We start from the raw sequence: 6,348 nt of genomic DNA on the forward strand, positions 1-6,348 counted from the left end.
AATTTCACAACTGTTTTCACACTTCGGGATGGAGCAATTATATGGAGGAGTATAAAGCAAACTTTCATTGCTAACTCCACCATGGAAGCAGAATACGTACTTGCAAGCGAAGAAACTAAGGAGGTTGTATAGCTTAGGAAGTTTATGGGTGATCTAGATATTGATCCAAATTTGGATAAATCAATCATACTCCACTATGAAAATATAAGAGATGATTCCAACTCAAGAGAACAAAGAAGCCATAAGAGAGCCAAGCAGATAGAGTGTAAGTACCATCTCATAAGAGAGATAGAACATAGAGGGGATGTAATCGTTCAGAAGATTGATTTAGCAAACAACCATGCTGATCCCTTTGATCCCTTTACAAAGACACTGCCTATTATGAGTTTTGATGGTCTATCTTTTGTTTAAGACAAAGTAGTTTATCCAGACTAGTGTAGAGACTCTAAGATATAGATTGTACTGGGATAGGACACGATGAGGAAAGAACTTTTGATAATATCCATAAAAATATAGAAGCTCAACATTCATCAATCGATGGTCGTTTGAGACTTGACCTTAATCCTGAAGTGAGTAATGAACTCCTATTTGTGCTTTTATGACTTTTGACTTATCAAGCAAGGTTCAATATTCGTTCGACCGAATTCTTAATATCTTCGAAACATAGAATTGCAAGTGGCTGGGAACATACTTTACAAATATGGAATATGCTCCTTACTTAAATAAAAAGAAGATTAGTTGTTCCTTTTAGTGTTGATTCGGGGCTTGAACATAGAACGCTCAATTTCTGTTAGACAACAAAAATTTCATTTTGCAAATAAATTTAGAGAATAATGTTCATTAGAGGATTAATGAAACTAATTGATAAAGACATAATTAGAGATGTTAGTGGACATTAAGACCTAGCTTTAATAACTCATGCAATGACTAAATAAATGAAAGACTTTATAGTCAGAGCTTTTAATAATATAAGATTGTAGTTTTGAGAGTTCAACAATGATTTCTAGTAGAAGAATTCATTGTTAATAAATTTATCAATGAAACTAATAGTTAGTGAAATTAATTAAATTATTGAAACTTAGAACTACGGGTCCATACTGTCCCCGTACTAGCTCGATAACACACTGGAGGGATTTTGGTATTAAAAGGAAATAATTAAAAATTATAAAGTATTATTTTTTATCTCACAAATTAATATTATTGGTGAAATAATATTTATTGACAAATAAAATTATATTGTGAAATTTATTTTTAATTGAAAATTAATTTAATCATGTTTAATTTTGTGGTATATTTGTATACTACATAAAATAATATGATAAATGCCCCACAAATAGCATTTTATAGATATAAAATATCATAGGGCCCATAACCCTATAGTTGGCGCCAACCACAGTCCAAATGGATTGTGGCCGATGCATAAGCCCAATGAGATTAGGGTTAGGTCTTCCTTCTATTGTTATATAAATAGAACAAAGCATCAAGAAAGAAGATAAGACAATCGATGCATTTCACATTATTTGCCAAGAGAGAAAAATAGAGAACTTTATTCTCTTTGTATTGTGAGAATAACACTCTCTCATGTGTTGAGATTCAAAAGTGTATTCTTGTGTACCCTTCCAAATAGCATAGAAATCCACATAAAGTTCAAACTCTTGTGTTTGACACAAACAAATATGATTCATTGACATACAAAGTTGCAAAGAATGATTCTAAGAAAAAAAGTGGCAAGACACCATGAACCTAGAAATGGAATCAATATATTCCAATTCTGTCTGGAGGCTTTAAGATACACCTGAGAATGTCAAACCTTTCGGTTGTACTTGGATATTCAAGATGAAAAGAGGAGTGGATGGGAAAGTAGATACTTTCAAAGCTACGCTAGTAGCTAAAGGTTATTGTTTAACGCCCAAATCGTGACAACCACTAAGCGGCGGTTGTAGTATAATTGGGCGGTCGATCCACAAAGAGGTAACCTAAAATCAAAATATTAGTAGAAAATAACACAAAAAGTTAGTAACAAGAAATAAATAAAATTGTAAGTTAAAAGAGGTTTGATATTTTGGTACTGTCTTTTTGATAAAGTGATAAAATGAGATAAGTGAAATAAAGCTAAGATGTAATCAAGAGTTGAGAAAATGAAAGGTTTCAAGAATCATCCATATGCCTGTTTAGTTACTTGGTTACTTGATTTACAAAAATACACAAGTAAATAGTTCACTTCCCAACATTTACTTGAAAATCTAACATTAAAGTCCATAGTCTTTTCTAACAAAAGTTCATTTGAGTTATAAAGTTCTTTACTTTAAAAGCACAATGTTAATCTTATGAAAAATCTAAAAATGACAAAATACCCAAAGGCAATAAGGCAATAGAAGATTAGACATAAAGTTAGGTATCAATATTACTTTTACTAACTAGAAGTACATAGAAAGAGCATGACTAATCCTATATACTATTAGCATAAGTAAATAAAGATAACAAAATAAAGATGGAGATGAAAGAACATAAATAACTCAAAGTTTTTACAATAAGAACATAGTAAATCGAAGTAGCAAAATAACATCACTAGCATATGGAATCATCCCTAAGCTTCCTAGGAAGATTAGGCCATTATGCTCATGATTCTCACAAAATTCTAAGAAGAAAATATGAGAAGAGAGTTAGTAGAAATTTTGCTATAGTTTCTTTTACTCTAAAAATTACATACTAAGTGTGAAAAAGGAGTCCCTATTTATAGAGGGAGAAAAGGACTAAAAAGAAATTAAACAACAAAATGGGGTTTACAAAATAAATCTAAAATATTAATAATAAAATATGATTTTGAAAAATCAAAATCTTATTATTAATATTAACCTAGCTATTTTGGTGTATTGTCATTTTCCCCTTTTCTAAAATATCACAAAAACATGAGCTTTAAAGCTCAAAATAACAATTTACAAAGCCCAATACCCACAAAACATGGCTGGTGACACAAGAGGGTTTTGACCCATTTCCAGCCAATGAGGGAGTGCCACGTAGGCACTGGCTGGGAGAGGAGAAAGTTGGGTCTGGTGGGCTTGGTGCTTTGGGTGTGCATTGGGCTTGGACTCAAACTGGGTCTTCGGTTGAAGAAGGCAAGGAAGGGAGAAGCCTGGAAGCTACGTTTGGGCCTGGAGATGCATGTGGCTGTTGGAATGAAGGCTGAAGGAGCTGGAGGATTAGGCCGGACTGCTTTGGGCTGGCTGGGAGAGTTGCTGAAGGCTGGGCAGCTGACAGGTGGCACGCAGGAGGTTGGCAGGCGTCAGGAGGCTAGGTGTGGCTCGGCTCGGCGACTCGGCTTCGGCTCGGTGGCTGGGAAGGAAATGGGCCTGGGCTGGCTGGGGCCTGCGCTGAATTGGGCTAAATTGTTCAAGTTGCAAAAATGACAACTTTTCCTCATTTCTTCAATTTTATTTATTTATTTCTTCTTTGTTTCCAAGTGCCAAAAATGTCAATTAAATCCTACAAAATAAAACAAACTAAATTAAAATTAAATATTTTCATTTATAAAATTAATCATATTAATTTGATGAAAATATTAATTAAAACTTAATTTATTTTGACTATTAAAATCAATAAATGTGTATTTTTGGGCACTAATCAGCTATACTCCAAAGGAAAGGTTTGACTTCGAAGAAACCTTCTCCCTTATAGCCATGCTAAAATCAATTCGCATACTCTTATCCATAGTTGCATGCATGGATTATTATATATGGCAAATGGACGTTAAGACATTTTTTTCTAAATGGATATCTTGATGAAACCATTTATATGTCTCAACCAGAAGGGTTCAAGATAAAAGGTCAAGAGCAAAAAGTTTGCAAGTTTCAAGATGTTGGAACCTTAGATTTGATGACACAATTAAGACTTATGGTTTTAAACAAAACTTCGACGAACCTTGGGTCTATAAACAAATCAAATATGGCAAAGTGGTGTTCCAGGTTCTTTATGATGATGATATTCTAGAAATTGGCAATGATGTAGAAATAGTAACAAATGTAAAGAAATGACTAGCTGAACAATTCCAAATGAAAGATTTATGAGAAGCAAGCTATGTTCTGGGCATTTAGATTCTTAGAGAACAACAGAGAAAACTCTTGGTACTGTTTCAAGCAACTTATGTTGATAAGATACTAGAACGATTTATTATGAAAAACTCGAAGAAGGTTGATATACCAACTTGTCATGAAATTTTCATTTCTAAAGAATAGTGTCCTAAGACACCACAACAAGAATAGGACATGAGACAGTATCCCTATGCCTCTAAAGTAGGCATTCTATTGTATGTCATGTTGTGTACATGACCTGGCATTTGTTATGAAGTATGGATAGTCGGTCGTTATCAATCTAACTCAGGATTGACTCATTAGATAGTAGTAAAGAATATTCTCAAGTATCTTAGGAAAACTAGAGAATACGTGCTTGTTTATTTAGGTGTTGACCTGAACCCCACTGGTTACACTGATTCTAATTTTTAATCAGATAGAGATAGCCGAAAATGGACTTCAGGGTCACTGATAACTCTTGGTGGAGGAGTTGTAGTCTGGCAAAGTATCAAACAAACAAGTATTGAAGATTCTACCATGGAACTCGAACACATAACAGGTTGTGATGCAACTAAGGAGGTTGTGTGGTTCAAACAGTTCTATATCTAGAAATAGTTTTAGACGTGGATAAGCCACTTGTCTTGTACTATGACAGCAGTGGGGCAGTATCTAATTCAAAAGAATCGATGAGTCACAAGAGGGGAAAGCATATTGAGAGGATGTATCTCTTGATCAGAGAGATAGTTCACAGAGGAGATGCAGCAGTTATGAAGGCAAATTATGAACATAACCTTGCAAATATTTTCACTAAGGCCTTAACTACTAAGTCCTTTAAGGATAATGTTAGAAACATGAGTTTGAAGGTGATGCCCCATTTGCTTTAGGGCAAGTAGGAGATTCTTGGGAATGGAGCCCTTAAATCATATGTAATGGAAAGTATTATTATGAAAAAAATAAATGAAATTAATTTATTTGCATATATTGAATGTTTTCTATTATTGTATGAATAATATTATTTCAATATCATAATATTCTCAAATTCATCAATGTGACATCAATCTTGTATTGGTATAAGAGGGTTAATATTGAGGAAATGAATTTAAATTGTTCACAGTATAACAAAGTTATATGGAATCTTTGGATTAAATACTGTTAGTACGGTTCACTAGTATTATGAATACATGAATCTAGATCCGAATTACTGATGTGGCAAGACATCTTAGTGGATGTGCTTTATATAAAGGCGCCAGACTCAAGTTCTGGTCTTCGAGAGAGGGCGTGGGTTCAAATCCCACTTCTGACATAATTTCACAATTTTATTTTCATTTGATAAATGATCAATTAAAATTCTTTTTCGTAAGAATGAATGGTCTTCAAACTTATAATGCAAAAGTAATAAGAGACGTCAGGATGGCCGAGTGGTCTAAGGCGCCAGACTCAAGTTCTGGTCTTCGAGAGAGAGCGTGGGTTCAAATCCCACTTCTGACAATTATGTGTAGAACTGGACCTGATGTGTTATTAATACTTAATTGAATGTTGTTTCATTATATTGTATTAATTGAACATATCAATAGATAGTCATATACAAATTGATCTAAATCCTGAAGTTACTATGAACTCCTATTTATATCATTTGAGTCTTTTGATTAACTCGTTATAGTCTGTCAAAACTTTTGTTTTGGGGATTCATTGGTGTATATGGTTGGGGACATAGTATACAGATATGGAATCTATACCTTTCCTATATGGAGTTAAATAATGGTTCCCCTAAGGGTTAACTTTTGGAACTAAATGATTATTGAGATGAAATTCATAAATCAGTTTATGAATTACATATTCACTAGTAAGGTCAATAGTACCTAAGGATATTAAGAGATAATTAAAGAGGTCAAACAGTCAACTTATCCTTGCTTTAATTATGAACCATTAATAAATGATTAAATTGTATGTAATGATTATATCAATGGACACTTTATTACAAAGTACTTAGTAAATGACTTGTCTATAATTGCAATAGTTCAATCTCATATTGTTAGTGGAATAAAATTGAAATTAATAAATAAGGTTATTATATTGGAGAATTTTAATTGATAATCTAAATTTATTGGAGTTTGGAATTATAGGTCCATTGGTTCCTTAACCGGCTCTATCAACACTATTCAAGGTAAGAGTTGAAACATGTACAGTTAAAATTGTGAAAGAGCATATTTAGAAGAAAATTGTTCTTTAGACAAATATGTAATTACGATAATTGAGATTAATTAATCATTTATTTTATATA

At 32.9% G+C, this 6,348-nt stretch overlaps 1 non-coding gene across 1 annotated transcript; it reads left to right on the forward strand.

Annotated features, from left to right (window-relative positions):
• Positions 1-5,471: 5,471 nt before the first annotated feature.
• On the forward strand, positions 5,472-5,555 carry TRNAL-CAA (transfer RNA leucine (anticodon CAA)). The gene has a single exon. It is a non-coding gene; the product is annotated as a tRNA-Leu (tRNA).
• Positions 5,556-6,348: the final 793 nt, after the last annotated feature.

This window comes from Humulus lupulus, chromosome 6 (assembly GCF_963169125.1).
Source record: "Humulus lupulus chromosome 6, drHumLupu1.1, whole genome shotgun sequence".
Taxonomy (NCBI): domain Eukaryota; kingdom Viridiplantae; phylum Streptophyta; class Magnoliopsida; order Rosales; family Cannabaceae; genus Humulus; species Humulus lupulus.